The following is an 18,712-nucleotide window of genomic DNA, read 5'->3' on the forward strand; positions in this document are numbered from 1 at the left end:
AGCGATATCGCTACCATGTAAAGCCTCCTTTACTCCAAGCGGAGTCTCCCTTTTTTTCCAAAAATTGGGCCACACAGACACCCCTTCAGTGGCAGCACTTGTGCCCCAGTTGTACACTTCACAGGTAGATTTGCATCAAGCACATTTAAAAATACGCCATCCTTAACCGTCCCCAGGATGACACCGGGGTAGGTAGCAAAGTCTTTGCTGAACCATGACTTGTTCATCTTGGCTCCTTTTTAAAAACACAGCAAGGGTTACTCCAAGCGGAGTCTCCCTTTTTTCCAAAAATTGGGCCCCACAGACACTACTTCAGTGGCAGCACTTGTGCCCCAGTTGTACACTTCACAGGTAGATTTGCATCAAGCACATTCAAAAATACGCCAGCCTTAGCTGTCGCCCGGATGACACCGGGGAAGGTCTAGCAAAGTCTTTGCTGATCCCAGATCTGTTCATCTTGGATCATTTTTAGAAACACTGCAAGCAAGGGTTAATCCAAGCGGAGTCTCCCTTTTTTTCCAAAAATTGGGCCACACAGACACCCCTTCAGTGGCAGCACTTGTGCCCCAGTTGTACACTTCACAGGTAGATTTGCATCAAGCACATTCCAAATCCACAAGCATTTACTCTCCCCAGGATGACCCAGGGGTTGTAAATTCCTTGTGCATACATGACTTGTTCATTTTGATGAACGTTAGTCTATCCACATTGTCACTGGATAGACGCGTGCGCTTATCTGTCAGCACACACCCAGCAGCACTGAAGACACATTCAGAGACAACGCTGGCAGCTGGACACGACAAGATCTCCAAGGCGTAAGTGGAGAGCTCTGGCCATTTTTCAAGATTTGAAGCCCAAAATGAGCAAGGCTCCATTTGCAACGTCATGGCATCGATGTTCATTTGGAGATACTCCTGGGAGATTCACTCCGTGCACCACGGTTGTTTGGTGGAAAAGCCGAGCTAAGTTCGAGTAACAGCTTCTTCTGATACTCCTGCATACGTGCGTCCCTTTCTATGGCTGGAATTATGTCACAAAATTTGGACTTGTACCGGGGATCTAATAGTGTGGCAAGCCAGTAGTCATCATCACTTCTAATTTTGACAATACGAGGGTCATGTTGGAGGTAGTGCAGCAAGAAGGCGCTCATGTGTCTTGCGCAGCCATGCGGGTCAAGTCCACGCTGTGTTTGTGGCATAGAGGTGCTAACCGTTCTTTCTTCCTCTGACATCTCCCCCCAACCTCTTTCAACTGAAATTTGAGCAAGGTCTCCCTCATCCGCTGAGTTTTCCATGTCCATGGACAGTTCGTCCTCCCTTTCTTTATGTTCTCCTGCACCTTCCTCAACATTTCGCCTGCTACCATGCACCCTTGTTGATCCCTGTCCCCCATGGTCCCATGCCTGCCGCCTTGGTGATGATGAATGCCTGGACCTTGGTGATGTTGTTGTCCCTTGCGCATATGAATCCTCCTGTAGTTCCTCCCCTTCCTGTCGTCCCACCCCATGACTCCAAATAGTGTTTAGCGTGTGCTCCAGCATGTAAATGACTGGAATTGTCATGCTAATAATGGCATTGTCAGCGCTAAACATATTCGTCGCCATGTCGAAACTGTGCAGAAGGGTGCATAGGTCCTTGATCTGAGACCACTCCATCAGGGTGATCTGCCCCACCTCTGCATCTCATTGGCCCAGGCTATACGTCATGACCTATTACACCAGGGCTCGGCGGTGCTGCCACAGTCGCTGTAACATATGGAGAGTCGAATTCCAGCGTGTCGGCACATCGTATTTCAGGCGATGAACCGGCAGGCCGAAAGACTTCTGGAGCAATGCAAGTCGCTCAGCTGCAATGGCTGAACGGTGGAAGTGAGCAGACAGTTTTCGTGCCCTGTTCAGAAGGCCATCTAGGCCGGGATAGTGTGTTAAAAATTGCTGGACAACAAGGTTCAACACGTGAGCCATACAAGGCACGTGTGTCACCTTGCCCATACGAAGGGCCGCATCCAGGTTTGCAGCATTGTCGCACATGGCCTTACCAGGCTGCAGGTTGAGGGGAGACAACCATTTACCAAACTCAGTCTCCAGAGCTGCCCATAACTCAGCCGCTGTGTGACTCTTATTTCTAAGACATTTCAAGATAAAGACCACCTGATGCCGTTGCACTCTGCTGCCAGCATAGTAATGAGGGGTGCGTGATTCCTTGTGCGCAGTTACAACGCTGGTGGCCTGACCAGGCAGGCTTGGGGCGGAGGTGGAGGACCCAGACGAGGTTGTGGAGGCAGAAGCAATGGAGGAACTTGGACAGACAGAGGATTGACGCTCAAGTCGTGGAGACGGCAAGACTTGTGCAGCATACCCTTCACCATCTATCACCATAGTTACCCAGTGCCCAGTCAGCGACATGTAACTTCCCTGTCCATGCTTACTGGTCCAAGTATCGGTGGTGAAATGCACCCGTTCACACACAGAGTTTCTCAAGGAAGCGGTGATGTTGTGTGCGACATGCTGGTATAGCGCTGGAACACCTTTCTTAGAGAAGTAGTGGCGACTGGGCATCTGGTACTGGGGCACAGCGACAGACATAAGGTCCCGAAAATCCTGTGTGTCCACCAGGCGGAAAGGCAGCATATTGGTAGCCAAGAGCTTACAGAAGGATAAAGTCAACCTCTTAGCTTTGTCATGGGTCGCAGGAAATGGCCTTTTATTTGTCCCCATCTGAGGGACAGAGATCTGGCTGCTGTGTGTAGACGGTGGTGAGTAGGGTGTCCCTGGAAAAATGCAGGTTTGTGAGGAAAGTGAAGGCGGAGACATGATGTTGCCTTCATCCAACATTGATGCTATCGATGTCTGATAGAGCTGTACACACGCACTTGGTTTCCCTTCCAAAGCAACTGACGACCTACCAAGCAAACTGCCTGTTGCGGTTACAGTGGTGGAAGGTGTGCGTTGAAAACCAGGTGTGACAGCTGTCCCCACAGTCCTAGAAGATGAAGAGCGTGCAGATGCACTAAAAGGGGCAGGCGGGGGATGGACCGCTCCGCTAGGCCATATTGCAGCACGGTGAGCTTCCCAATGGTACATATGATATTTATTCATGTGACGATTCATGGAAGAAGTTGTCAAACTGCTGAGGTTTTTGCCTCTACTAACAGATTCCCGACAAATTTTACAGATCACATGATTTGGGCGATCCTTTGCAAGGTCAAAAAAGGACCAGGCTAGGCAAAGCTTAGAGGACATGCGACCTGCTGAGCCACCCCGACTAGTGCTCAGAGGCAGAGTGGTGGCTGAGGATGCAGTTGTAGACATGCTACCAGTACTCCTCCTCTGTCCAGGAAGGCGCAAGGTAACTTCGTCGTCAGTTGCATCCTCCTCCACCACCTCTGTTGACCTCCTCGAGTGCCTGACTGTGGGTTGACAGTAGGTGGGATCTAGAACTTCCTCATCAAGCGTTGTGTTTGCACTCCAATCACCCTGAGACCTAGCCTCTTCCTGCCCTGAATGAAAATTTAAGTTGTCATCCCAATCTGGTATCTGCGTCTCATCGTCACCAGTATGTTCCTCATTGTCTTTAACAACAGGTGTTACAGTTTGTGAATAAGGGTCAACATTATGCTCAGACACTTGGTCATCACGGCCTGAATCTGAGTCACAAAGGTTCTCGGCATCACTGCAGACCATTTCCTGGTCTGTGCTCACTGTAGCTTGGGAGCAGACCTCTGATTCCCAGGCTATAGTGTGACAGAACAGCTCTGCAGACTCAGCCATCTCTGTTCCACCGTACCGTGCAGGGCGGATGGTGACTTGAGAGCTGGGAGAAAGCAAGTGTGATTGGGATGACAACTCAGAGGAGTGGTTGTTTTTGGATGCAGTAGTTGAGGTGGAGGAGAGGGCACTTGTTGGACCACTTGGGCCACTTTGTGCATCACCTACCTTTGTTCCAGTTGTTCGGGTCCGTAAAAAAGGGAACACATCGGAATGTCCACGGAAAGTAGTAGACATCTTACTTTTGCTGGAAGATGGCCTATCTTCAGCAGACGTTAATGTAGCTTTGCCACCTTCCCCACGGACAAAACATTTTTTTCCTTTTCCAACACGCCTGTTCCCCTTTCCACAAGCATCTGTCATTTTGCCACTCATTTTGATAGCGACAAGATTGTCCACTTAAAATGTGGTACTAAAAATTGAGAGGTGGTGTAGATTTCAGAGGTGGTCTCGCTGTATTGACAGCAGAGGAAACAACACTGACTATCCCTGACAATGCAACTATGGCCCTTAAACTGGCAGCACAGTTTGATATTATAATAGCTTAGTAAAAATGAGCTTGAGGGTGCAATGCAGAGGTCCTCGAAATTCCTTGGCACCAGTGGGACACTAATGGAGTCCAAAAGACACTTTTAGGATGCAACTAAGTTTCCGCAGTGTTTGCTATTATAATAGCTTAAAAAAATGAGCTTGAGGGTGCAATGCAGAGGTGCTGAAAATTGCTTGGCACCAGTGGGACACTAATGGAGTCCAACAACCACTTTTAGGATGCCACTAAGTTTCTTCAGTGTTTGCTATTATAATAGCTTAGTAAAAATGAGCTTGAGGGTGCAATGCAGAGGTGCTGGAAATTGCTTGGCACCAGTGGGACACTAATGGAGTCCAACAACCACTTTTAGGATGCCACTAAGTTTCTTCAGTGTTTGCTATTATAATAGCTTAGTAAAAATGAGCTTGAGGGTGCAATGCAGAGGTGCTGGAAATTGCTTGGCACCAGTGGGACACTAATGGATTTCAACAGCCACTTTTAGGATGCCACTAAGTTTCCTCAGTGTTTGCTAATATAATAGCTTAGTAAAAATGAGCTTGAGGGTGCAATGCAGAGTTGCTGGAAATTGCTTGGCACCAGAGTGACACTAATGGAGTCCAACAACCACTTTTAGGATGCCACTATGTTTCCTCAGTGTTTGCTATTATAATAGCTTAGTAAAAATAAGCTTGAGGGTGCAATGCAGAGGTGCTGGAAATTGCTTGGCACCAGTGGGACACTAATGGAGTCCAACAGCCACTTTTTGGATGCCGCTAAGTTTCCTCAGTGTTTGCTATTATAATAGCTTAGTAAAAATGACCTTGAGGGTGCAATGCAGAGTTGCTGGAAATTCCTTGGCACCAGTGGGACACTAATGGAGTCCAACAACCACTTTTAGGATGCCACTAAGTTTCCTCAGTGTTTGCTAATATAATAGCTTAGTAAAAGTGAGCTTGAGGGTGCAATGCAGAGTTGCTGTACATTGCTTGGCACCAGTGGGACACTAATGGAGTCCAACAGCCATTTTTAGGATGCCACTAAGTTTCCTCAGTGTTTGCTATTATAATAGCTTAGTAAAAATAAGCTTGAAGGTGCAATGCAGAAGTGCTGGAAATTGCTTGGCAACAGTGGGACACTAATGGAGTCCAACAGACAATTGTAGGATGCCACTATGTTTCCTCAGTGTTTGCTATTATAATAGCTTAGTAAAAATAAGCTTGAGGGTGCAATGCAGAGGTGCTGGAAATTGCTTGGCACCAGTGGGACACTAATGGAGTCCAACAGCCACTTTTAGGATGCCACTAAGTTTCCTCAGTGTTTGCTATTATAATAGCTTAGTAAAAGTGAGCTTGAGGGTGCAATGCAGAGGTGCTGGAAGTTGCTTGGCACCAGTCGGACACTAATGGAGTCCAACAGCCACTTTTAGGATGCCACAAAGTTATCTCAGTGTTTGCTAATATAATAGCTTAGTAAAAACGAGCTTGAGGGTGCAATGCAGAGTTGCTGGAAATTGCTTGGCACCAGTGGGACACTAATGGAGTCCAACAGCCACTTTTAGGATGCCACTAAGTTTCCTCAGTGTTTGCTATTATAACAGCTTAGTAAAAATGAGCTTGAGGGTGCAATGCAGAGTTGCTGGAAATTCCTTGGCACCAGTGGGACACTAATGGAGTCCAACAGACACTTTTAGGATGCCACTAAGTTTCTACAGTGTTTGCTATTATAATAGCTTAGTAAAAGTGAGCTTGAGGGTGCAATGCAGAGGTGCTGGAAGTTGCTTGGCACCAGTGGGACACTAATGGAGTTCAACAGCCACTTTTAGGATGCCACAAAGTTATCTTAGTGTTTGCTAATATAATAGCTTAGTAAAAATGAGCTTGAGGGAGGAATGCAGAGTTGCTGGAAATTGCTTGGCACCAGTGGGACACTAATAGACTCCAACAGCCACTTTTAGGATGCCACTAAGTTTCCTCATTGTTTGCTATTATAATAGCTTAGTAAAAATGAGCTTGAGGGTGCAATGCAGAGTTGCTGGAAATTCCTTGGCACCAGTGGGACACTAATGGAGTCCAGCAGACACTTTTTGGATGCCACTAAGTTTCCTCAGTGTTTGCTAATGTAATAGCTTAGTAAAATTGAGCTTTAGGGTGCAATGCAGAGGTGCTGCAAATTGCTTGGCACCAGTGGGACACTAATGGAGTCCAACAGACACTTTTAGGATGCCACTAAGTTTCTACAGTGTTTGCTATTATAATAGCTTAGTAAAAGTGAGCTTGAGAATGCAATGCAGAGGTGCGGGAAGTTGCTTGGCACCAGTGGGACACTAATGGAGTCCAACAGCCACTTTTGGGATGCCACAAAGTTATCTCAGTGTTTGCTAATATAATAGCTTAGTAAAAATGAGCTTGAGGGAGCAATGCAGAGTTGCTGGAAATTGCTTGGCACCAGTGGGACACTAATAGACTCCAACAGCCACTTTTAGGATGCCACTAAGTTTCCTCATTGTTTGCTATTATAATAGCTTAGTAAAAATGAGCTTGAGGGTGCAATGCAGAGGTGATGGAAATTGCTTTGCACCAGTGGGACACTAATGGAGTACAACAGATACTTTTAGGATGCCACTAAGTTTCCTTAATGTTTGCTATTATTATAGCTTAGTAAAAATGAGCTTGAGGGTGCAATGCAGAGGTGCTGGAAATTGCTTGGCACCAGTAGGACACTAATGATGTCCAACAGACACTTTTAGGATGCCACTAAGTTTCCTCAGTGTTTGATAATATAATAGCTTAGTAAAACTGAGCTTTAGGGTGCAATGCAGAGTTGCTGGAAATTGCTTGGCACCAGTGGGACACTAATGGAGTCTAACAGCCACTTTTAGGATGCCACTAAGTTTCCACAGTGTATGCTATTATAATAGCTTAGTAAAAATGAGCTTGAGGGTGCAATGCAGAGGTGCTGGAAATTGCTTGGCACCAGTGGGACACTAATGGAGTCCAACAGACACTTTTAGGATGCCACTAAGTTTCTACAGTGTTTGCTATTATAATAGCTTAGTAAAAGTGAGCTTGAGGGTGCAATGCAGAGGTGCTGGAAGTTGCTTGGCACCAGTGGGACACTAATGGAGTTCAACAGCCACTTTTAGGATGCCACAAAGTTATCTTAGTGTTTGCTAATATAAAAGCTTAGTAAAAATGAGCTTGAGGGAGCAATGCAGAGTTGCTGGAAATTGCTTGGCACCAGTGGGACACTAATAGACTCCAACAGCCACTTTTAGGATGCCACTAAGTTTCCTCATTGTTTGCTATTATAATAGCTTAGTAAAAATGAGCTTGAGGGTGCAATGCAGAGTTGCTGGAAATTCCTTGGCACCAGTGGGACACTAATGGAGTCCAGCAGACACTTTTTGGATGCCACTAAGTTTCCTCAGTGTTTGCTATTATAATAGCTTAGTAAAAATGAGCTTTAGGGTGCAATGCAGAGGTGCTGCAAATTGCTTGGCACCAGTGGGACACTAATAGAGTCCAACAGACACTTTTAGGATGCCATTAAGTTTCCTCAATGTTTGCTATTATAATAGCTTAATAAAAATGAGCTTGAGGGTGCAATGCAGAGGTGATGGAAATTGCTTTGCACCAGTGGGACACTAATGGAGTACAACAGATACTTTTAGGATGCCACTAAGTTTCCTTAGTGTTTGCTATTATTATAGCTTAGTAAAAATGAGCTTGAGGGTGCAATGCAGAGGTGCTGGAAATTGCTTGGCACCAGTGGGACACTAATGATGTCCAACAGACACTTTTAGGATGCCACTAAGTTTCCTCAGTGTTTGCTAATATAATAGCTTAGTAAAACTGAGCTTTAGGGTGCAATGCAGAGTTGCTGGAAATTGCTTGGCACCAGTGGGACACTAATGGAGTCTAACAGCCACTTTTAGGATGCCACTAAGTTTCCACAGTGTATGCTATTATAATAGCTTATAAAAAATGAGCTTGAGGGTGCAATGAAGCGTGGCTGGAAATTGCTTGGCACCAGTGGGACACTAATGGAGTCCAACAGCCACTTTTAGGATGCGACTAAGTTTCCTTAGTGTTTGCTACTGTAATAGCTTAGTAAAAATGAGCTTTAGGGTGCAATGCAGAGTTGCTGGAAGTTGCTTTGCACCAGTGGGACACTAATGGAGTCCAGCAGCCACTTTTAGGATGCTACAAAGTTCTCAGTGTTTGCTAATATAATTGCTTAGTAAAAATGAGCTTGAGGGTGCAATGCGGAGGTGCTAAAATTACTTGGCACCAGTGGGACACTAATGGAGTCCAACAGCCACTTTTATAATGCCACTAAGTTTCCTCAGTGTTTGCTTTTATAAAAGCTTAGTAAAAATGAGCTTGAGGGTGCAATGCAGAGTTGCTGGAAATTGGTTGGCACCAGTGGGACACTAATGAAGTCCAACAGCCACTTTTAGGATGCTACTAAGTTTCCTCATTGTTTGCTATTTAAATGGCTTAGTAAAAATGAGCTTGAGGGTGCAATGCAGAGTTGCTGGAAATTGCTTGGCAGCATTGGGACACTAATGGAGTCCAACAGACACTTTTTGGATGCCACTAAGTTTCCTCAGTGTTTGCTAATGTAAAAGCTTAGTAAAAATGAGCTTGAGGGTGCAATGCAGAGGTGCTGGAAATTGCTTAGCACCAGTGGGACACTAATGGAGTCCAACAACCACTTTTAGGATGCCACTAAGTTTCCTCAGTGTTTGCTATTGTAATAGCTTAGTAAAAAGGAGCTTGAGGGTGCAATGAAGCGTTGCTGGAAATTGCTTGGCACCAGTGGGACACTAATGGAGTCTAACAGCCACTTTTAGGATGCCACTAAGTTTCCACAGTGTTTGCTATTATAATAGCTTAGTAAAAATGAGCTTGAGGGTGCAATGCAGAGGTGCTGGAAGTTGCTTGGCACCAGTGGGACACTAATGGAGTCCAACAGCCACTTTTAGGATGCCACAAAGTTATCTCAGTGTTTGCTAATATAATAGCTTAGTAAAAATGAGCTTGAGGGTGCAATGCAGAGTTGCTGGAAATTGCTTGGCACCAGTGGGACACTAATGGAGACCAACAGCCACTTTTAAAGATGCCACTAAGTTTCCTCAGTGTTTGCTATTATAATAGCTTAGTAAAAATGAGCTTGAGGGTGCAATGCAGAGTTGCTGGAAATTGCTTGGCACCAGTGGGACACTAATGGAGTCCAACAGACACTTTTTGGATGCCACTAAGTTTCCTCAGTGTTTGCTAATGTAATAGCTTAGTAAAAATGAGCTTTAGGGTGCAATGCAGAGGTGCTGGAAATTGCTTGGCACCAGTGGGACACTAATGGAGTCCAACAGACACTTTTTGGATGCCACTAAGTTTCCTCAGTGTTTGCTTATGTAATAGCTTAGTAAAAATGAGCTTGAGGGTGCAATGCAGAGGTGCTGGAAATTTCTTGGCACCAGTGGGACACTAATGGAGTCCAACAACCACTTTTAGGATGCCACTAAGTTTCCTCAGTGTTTGCTATTATAATAGCTTAGTAAAAATGAGCTTGAGGGTGCAATGCAGAGGTGCTGGAAATGGCCTGGCACCAATGGGACATTAATGGAGTCCAACAGCCCCTTTTAGGATGCCACTAAGTTATCTCAGTGTTTGCTATTATAATAGCTTAGTAAAAATGAGCTTGAGGGTGCAATGCAGAGTTGCTGGAAATTCCTTGGCACCAGTGGGACACTAATGGAGTCCAGCAGACACTTTTTGGATGCCACTAAGTTTCCTCAGTGTTTGCTAATGTAATAGCTTAGTAAAAATGAGCTTTAGGGTGCAATGCAGAGGTGCTGCAAATTGCTTGGCACCAGTGGGACACTAATGGAGTCCAACAGACACTTTTAGGATGCCACTAAGTTTCTACAGTGTTTGCTATTATAATAGCTTAGTAAAAGTTAGCTTGAGAATGCAATGCAGAGGTGCGGGAAGTTGCTTGGCACCAGTGGGACACTAATGGAGTCCAACAGCCACTTTTGGGATGCCACAAAGTTATCTCAGTGTTTGCTAATATAATAGCTTAGTAAAAATGAGCTTGAGGGAGCAATGCAGAGTTGCTGGAAATTGCTTGGCACCAGTGGGACACTAATAGACTCCAACAGCCACTTTTAGGATGCCACTAAGTTTCCTCATTGTTTGCTATTATAATAGCTTAGTAAAAATGAGCTTGAGGGTGCAATGCAGAGGTGATGGAAATTGCTTTGCACCAGTGGGACACTAATGGAGTACAACAGATACTTTTAGGATGCCACTAAGTTTCCTTAGTGTTTGCTATTATTATAGCTTAGTAAAAATGAGCTTGAGGGTGCAATGCAGAGGTGCTGGAAATTGCTTGGCACCAGTGGGACACTAATGATGTCCAACAGACACTTTTAGGATGCCACTAAGTTTCTTCAATGTCTGCTATTATAATAGCTTAATAAAAATGAGCTTGAGGGTGCAATGAAGCGTTGCTGGAAATTGTTTGGCACCAGTGGGACACTAATGGAGTCCAACAGCCACTTTTAGGATGCCACTAAGTTTCCTCAGTGTTTGCTATTATAATAGCTTATAAAAAATGAGCTTGAGGGTGCAATGCAGAGGTGATGGAAATTGCTTGGCACCAGTGGGACACTAATTTAGTCCAACAGCCACTTTTAGGATGCCACGAAGTTTCCTCAGTGTTTGCTAATATAATAGCTTAGTAAAAATAAGCTTGGATGTGCAATGCAGAGGTGCTGGAAATTGCTTGGCACCAGTTTGATACTAATGGAGTCCAACAGCCACTTTTAGGATTCCACTAAGTTTCCTCAGTGTTTGCTATTATAATAGCTTAGTAAAAATGAGCTTGAGGGTGCAATGCAGAGGTGCTGGAAATTGCTTGGCACCAGTGGGACACTAATTGGGTCCAACATACACTTTTAGGATGCCACTAAGTTTCCACAGTGTTTGCTAGTATATTAGATTAGCAAAAATGAGCTTGAGGGTGCAATGCAGAGTTGCTGGAAATTGCTTGGCACCAGTGGGACACTAATGGAGTCCAACAGACACATTTAGGATGCCAATAAGTTTCCTCAGTGTTAGCTAATGTAAAAGCTTAGTAAAAATGAGCTTGAGGGTGCAATGCAGAGGTGTTGGAAATTGTTTGGCACCAGTGGGACATTAATGGAGTCCAACAGCCACTTTCAGGATGCCACTAAGTTTCCTCAGTGTTTGCTAATATAATAGCTTAGTAAAAGTGAGTTTGAGTGTGCAATGCAGAGGTGCTGGAAATTGCTTGGCACCAGTGGGACACTAATGGAGTCCAACAGACACTTTTTAAATGCCACTAAGTTTCCTCAGTGCTTGCAAATTTAATAGCTTAGTAAAAATGAGCTTGAAGGTGCAATGCAGAGGTGCTGGAAATTGCTTGGCACCAGTGGGACACTAATGGATTCCAACAACCACTATTAGGATGCCACTAAGTTTCCTCAGTGTTTGCTAAAATAATAGCTTAGTAAAAGTGAGCTTGAGGGTGCAATGCAGAGGTGCTGGAAGTTGCTTGGCACCAGCGGGACACTAATGGAGTCCAACAGCCACTTTTAGGATGCCACTAAGTTTCCTCAGTGTTTGCTAATATAATAGCTTGGTAAAAGTGAGCTTGAGGGTGCAATGCAGAGGTGCTGGAAGTTGCTTGGCACCAGTGGGACACTAATGGAGTCCAACAGCCACTTTTAGGATGCCACAAAGTTATCTCCGTGTTTGCTAATATAATAGCTTAGTAAAAATGAGCTTGAGGGTGCAATGCAGAGGTGCTAAAATGGCTTGGAACCAGTGGGACACTAATGGAGTCCAACAGCCACTTTTATGATGCCACTAAGTTTCCTCAGTGTTTGCTATTATAATAGCTTAGTAAAAATAAGCTTGGATGTGCAATGCAGAGGTGCTGGAAATTGCTTGGCACCAGTGGGACACTAATGGAGTCCAACAGCCACTTTTAGGATTCCACTAAGTTTCCTCAGTGTTTGCTATTATAATAGCTTAGTAAAAATGAGCTTGAGGGTGCAATGCAGAGGTGCTGGAAATTGCTTGGCACCAGTGGGACACTAATTGGGTCCAACATACACTTTTAGGATGCCACTAAGTTTCCACAGTGTTTGCTAGTATATTAGATTAGTAAAAATGAGCTTGAGGGTGCAATGCAGAGTTGCTGGAAATTGCTTGGCACCAGTGGGACACTAATGGAGTCCAACAGACACATTTAGGATGCCAATAAGTTTCCTCAGTGTTAGCTAATGTAAAAGCTTAGTAAAAATGAGCTTGAGGGTGCAATGCAGAGGTGCTGGAAATTGTTTGGCACCAGTGGGACATTAATGGAGTCCAACAGACACATTTAGGATGCCAATAAGTTTCCTCAGTGTTAGCTAATGTAAAAGCTTAGTAAAAATGAGTTTGAGTGTGCAATGCAGAGGTGCTGGAAATTGCTTGGCACCAGTGGGACACTAATGGAGTCCAACAGACACTTTTTAAATGCCACTAAGTTTCCTCAGTGCTTGCAAATTTAATAGCTTAGTAAAAATGAGCTTGAAGGTGCAATGCAGAGGTGCTGGAAATTGCTTGGCACCAGTGGGACACTAATGGAGTCCAACAGACACTTTTTGGATGCCACTAAGTTTCCTCAGTGTTTGCTTATGTAATAGCTTAGTAAAAATGAGCTTGAGGGTGCAATGCAGAGGTGCTGGAAATTGCTTGGCACCAGTGGGACACTAATGGAGTCCAACAACCACTTTTAGGATGCCACTAAGTTTCCTCAGTGTTTGCGTTTATAATAGCTTAGTAAAAATGAGCTTGAGGGTGCAATGCAGAGGTGCTGGAAATGGCCTGGCACCAATGGGACATTAATGGAGTCCAACAGCCCCTTTTAGGATGCCACTAAGTTATCTCAGTGTTTGCTAATATAATAGCTTAGTAAAAATGACCTTGAGGGTGCAATGCAGAGTTGCTGGAAATTGCTTGGCACCAGTGGGACACTAATGGAGTCCAACAGACACTTTTACGATGCCAATAAGTTTACTCAGTGTTTGCTATTATAATAGCTTAGTAAAAATGAGCTTGAGGGTGCAATGCAGAGGTGCTTGAAATTGCTTGGCACCAGTGGGACACTAATGGAGTCCAACAGACACTTTTTGGATGCCACTAAGTTTCCATAGTGTTTGCTAATGTAATAGCTTAGTAAAAATGATCTTTAGGGTGCAATGCAGAGGTGCTGGAAATTGCTTGGCACCAGTGGGACACTAATGGAGTCCAACAGACACTTTTAGGAAGGCCCTAAGTTTCCTCAGTGTTTGCTGTTATGATAGCTTAGTGAAAACGAGCTTGAGGGTGCAATGCAGAGTTGCTGGAAGTTGCTTGGCACCAGTGGGACACTAATGGAGTCCAGAAGCCACTTTTAGGATGCTACAAAGTTATCTCAGTGTTTGCTAATATAATAGCTTAGTAAAAATGAGCTTGAGGGTGCAATGCAGAGTTGCTTGAAATTGCTTGACACCAGTGGGACACTAATGGAGTCCAACAGCCACTTTTAGGATGCCACTAAGTTTCCTCATTGTTTGCTAATGTAATAGCTTAGTAAAAATGAGCTTTAGGGTTCAATGCAGAGGTGCTGGAAATTGCTTGGCACCAGTGGTACACTAATGGAGTCCAACAGCCACTTTTAGGATGCCACTAAGTTTCCTCAGTGTTTGCTATTATTATAGCTTAGTAAAAATGAGCTTGAGGGTGCAATGCAGAGTTGCTGGAAATTGCTTGGCACCAGTGGGACACTAATGGAGTCCAACAGACACTTTTTGGATGCCACTAAGTTTCCTCAGTGTTTGCTAATATAATAGCTTAGTAAAAATGAGCTTGAGGGTGCAATGCCGAGTTGCTGGAAATTGCATGGCACCAGTGGGACACTAATGGAGTCCAACAGACACTTTTTGGATGCCACTAAGTTTCCTCAGTGTTTGCTAATGTAATAGCTTAGTAAAATGAGCTTGAGGGTGCAATGCAGAGGTGATGGAAATTGCTTGGCACCAGTGGGACACTAATGGAGTCCAACAGCCACTTTTTGGATGCCACTAAGTTTTCTCAGTGTTTGCTAATATAATAGCTTAGTAAAAATAAGCTTGGATGTGCAATGCAGAGGTGCTGGAAATTGCTTGGCACCAGTGGGACACTAATGGAGTCCAACAGCCACTTTTAGGATGCCACTAAGTTTCCTCAGTGTTTGCTATTATTATAGCTTAGTAAAAATGAGCTTGAGGGTGCAATGCAGAGTTGCTGGAAATTGCTTGGCACCAGTGGGACACTAATGGAGTCCAACAGACACTTTTTGGATGCCACTAAGTTTCCTCAGTGTTTGCTAATATAATAGCTTAGTAAAAATGAGCTTGAGGGTGCAATGCAGAGTTGCTGGAAATTGCTTGGCACCAGTGGGACACTAATGGAGTCCAACAGACACTTTTTGGATGCCACTAAGTTTCCTCAGTGTTTGCTAATGTAATAGCTTAGTAAAAATGAGCTTGAGGGTGCAATGCAGAGTTGCTGGAAATTGCTTGGCACCAGTGGGACACTAATGGAGTCCAACAGACACTTTTTGGATGCCACTAAGTTTCCTCAGTGTTTGCTAATATAATAGCTTAGTAAAAATGAGCTTGAGGGTGCAATGCAGAGTTGCTGGAAATTGCTTGGCACCAGTGGGACACTAATGGAGTCCAACAGACACTTTTTGGATGCCACTAAGTTTCCTCAGTGTTTGCTAATGTAATAGCTTAGTAAAAATGAGCTTGAGGGTGCAATGCAGAGGTGCTGGAAATTGCTTGGCACCAGTGGGACACTAATGGAGTCCAACAGCCACTTTTTGGATGCCACTAAGTTTCCTCAGTGTTTGCTATTATAATAGCTTAGTAAAAATGAGCTTGAGGGTGCAATGCAGAGGTGCTGGAAATTGCTTGGCACCAGTGGGACACTAATGGAGTCCAACAGCCACTTTTAGGATTCCACTAAGTTTCCTCAGTGTTTGCTATTATAATAGCTTAGTAAAAATGAGCTTGAGGGTGCAATGCAGAGGTGCTGGAAATTGCTTGGCACCAGTGGGACACTAATTGGGTCCAACATACACTTTTAGGATGCCACTAAGTTTCCACAGTGTTTGCTAGTATATTAGATTAGTAAAAATGAGCTTGAGGGTGCAATGCAGAGTTGCTGGAAATTGCTTGGCACCAGTGGGACACTAATGGAGTCCAACAGACACTTTTAGGATGCCAAAAAGTTTCCTCAGTGTTAGCTAATGTAAAAGCTTAGTAAAAATGAGCTTGAGGGTGCAATGCAGAGGTGCTGGAAATTGTTTGGCACAAGTGGGACATTAATGGAGTCCAACAGCCACTTTTAGGATGCCACTAAGTTTCCTCAGTGTTTGCTAATATAATAGCTTAGTAAAAGTGAGTTTGAGTGTGCAATGCAGAGGTGCTGGAAATTGCTTGGCACCAGTGGGACACTAATGGAGTCCAACAGCCACTTTTAGGATGCCACTAAGTTTCCTCAGTGTTTGCTATTATTATAGCTTAGTAAAAATGAGCTTGAGGGTGCAATGCAGAGTTGCTGGAAATTGCTTGGCACCAGTGGGACACTAATGGAGTCCAACAGACACTTTTTGGATGCCACTAAGTTTCCTCAGTGTTTGCTAATATAATAGCTTAGTAAAAATGAGCTTGAGGGTGCAATGCAGAGTTGCTGGAAATTGCTTGGCACCAGTGGGACACTAATGGAGTCCAACAGACACTTTTTGGATGCCACTAAGTTTCCTCAGTGTTTGCTAATGTAATAGCTTAGTAAAATGAGCTTGAGGGTGCAATGCAGAGGTGATGGAAATTGCTTGGCACCAGTGGGACACTAATGGAGTCCAACAGCCACTTTTTGGATGCCACTAAGTTTCCTCAGTGTTTGCTATTATAATAGCTTAGTAAAAATGAGCTTGAGGGTGCAATGCAGAGGTGATGGAAATTGCTTGGCACCAGTGGGACACTAATGGAGTCCAACAGCCACTTTTAGGATGCCACTAAGTTTCCTCAGTGCTTGCTATTATTATAGCTTAGTAAAAATGAGCTTGAGGGTGCAATGCAGAGTTGCTGGAAATTGCTTGGCACCAGTGGGACACTAATGGAGTTCAACAGACACTTTTTGGATGCCACTAAGTTTCCTCAGTGTTTGCTAATATAATAGCTTAGTAAAAATGAGCTTGACGGTGCAATGCAGAGGTGCTGGAAATTGCTTGGCACCAGTGGGACACTAATGGAGTCCAACAGACACTTTTTGGATGCCACTAAGTTTCCTCAGTGTTTGCTAATGTAATAGCTTAGTAAAATGAGCTTGAGGGTGCAATGCAGAGGTGATGGAAATTGCTTGGCACCAGTGGGACACTAATGGAGTCCAACAGCCACTTTTTGGATGCCACTAAGTTTCCTCAGTGTTTGCTATTATAATAGCTTAGTAAAAATGAGCTTGAGGGTGCAATGCAGAGGTGATGGAAATTGCTTGGCACCAGTGGGACACTAATGGAGTCCAACAGCCACTTTTAGGAAGGCACTAAGTTTCCTCAGTGTTTGCTAATATAATAGCTTGGTAAAAGTGAGCTTGAGGGTGCAATGCAGAGGTGCTGGAAGTTGCTTGGCACCAGTGGGACACTAATGGAGTCCAACAGCCACTTTTAGGATGCCACAAAGTTATCTCCGTGTTTGCTAATATAATAGCTTAGTAAAAATGAGCTTGAGGGTGCAATGCAGAGGTGCTAAAATGGCTTGGAACCAGTGGGACACTAATGGAGTCCAACAGCCACTTTTATGATGCCACTAAGTTTCCACAGTGTTTGCTAGTATATTAGATTAGTAAAAATGAGCTTGAGGGTGCAATGCAGAGTTGCTGGAAATTGCTTGGCACCAGTGGGACACTAATGGAGTCCAACAGACACATTTAGGATGCCAATAAGTTTCCTCAGTGTTAGCTAATATAATAGCTTAGTAAAAATGAGCTTGAGGGTGCAATGCAGAGGTGTTGGAAATTGCTTGGCACCAGTGGGACACTAATGGAGTCCAGAAGCCACTTTTAGGATGCTACAAAGTTATCTCAGTGTTTGCTAATATAATAGCTTAGTAAAAATGAGCTTGAGGGTGAAATGCAGAGGTGTTGGAAATTGCTTGGCACCAGTGGGACACTAATGGAGTCCAACAGCCACTTTTAGGATGCCACTAAGTTTCCTCAGTGTTTGCTATTATTATAGCTTAGTAAAAATGAGCTTGAGGGTGCAATGCAGAGTTGCTGGAAATTGCTTGGCACCAGTGGGACACTAATGGAGTCCAACAGACACTTTTTGGATGCCACTAAGTTTCCTCAGTGTTTGCTAATATAATAGCTTAGTAAAAATGAGCTTGAGGGTGCAATGCAGAGTTGCTGGAAATTGCTTGGCACCAGTGGGACACTAATGGAGTCCAACAGACACTTTTTGGATGCCACTAAGTTTCCTCAGTGTTTGCTAATATAATAGCTTAGTAAAAATGAGCTTGAGGGTGCAATGCAGAGGTGCTGGAAATTGCTTGGCACCAGTGGGACACTAATGGAGTCCAACAGCCACTTTTAGGATGCCACTAAGTTTCCTCAGTGTTTGCTATTATTATAGCTTAGTAAAAATGAGCTTGAGGGTGCAATGCAGAGTTGCTGGAAATTGCTTGGCACCAGTGGGACACTAATGGAGTCCAACAGACACTTTTTGGATGCCACTAAGTTTCCTCAGTGTTTGCTAATATAATAGCTTAGTAAAAATGAGCTTGAGGGTGCAATGCAGAGTTGCTGGAAATTGCTTGGCACCAGTGGGACACTAATGGAGTCCAACAGACACTTTTTGGATGCCACTAAGTTTCCTCAGTGTTTGCTAATGTAATAGCTTAGTAAAATGAGCTTGAGGGTGCAATGCAGAGGTGATGGAAATTGCTTGGCACCAGTGGGACACTAATGGAGTCCAACAGCCACTTTTTGGATGCCACTAAGTTTCCTCAGTGTTTGCTATTATAATAGCTTAGTAAAAATGAGCTTGAGGGTGCAATGCAGAGGTGATGGAAATTGCTTGGCACCAGTGGGACACTAATGGAGTCCAACAGCCACTTTTAGGATGCCACTAAATTTCCTCAGTGCTTGCTATTATTATAGCTTAGTAAAAATGAGCTTGAGGGTGCAATGCAGAGTTGCTGGAAATTGCTTGGCACCAGTGGGACACTAATGGAGTTCAACAGACACTTTTTGGATGCCACTAAGTTTCCTCAGTGTTTGCTAATATAATAGCTTAGTAAAAATGAGCTTGACGGT

This window comes from Anomaloglossus baeobatrachus, chromosome 7 (assembly GCF_048569485.1).
Source record: "Anomaloglossus baeobatrachus isolate aAnoBae1 chromosome 7, aAnoBae1.hap1, whole genome shotgun sequence".
Classification (NCBI taxonomy): Eukaryota; Metazoa; Chordata; class Amphibia; order Anura; family Aromobatidae; genus Anomaloglossus; species Anomaloglossus baeobatrachus.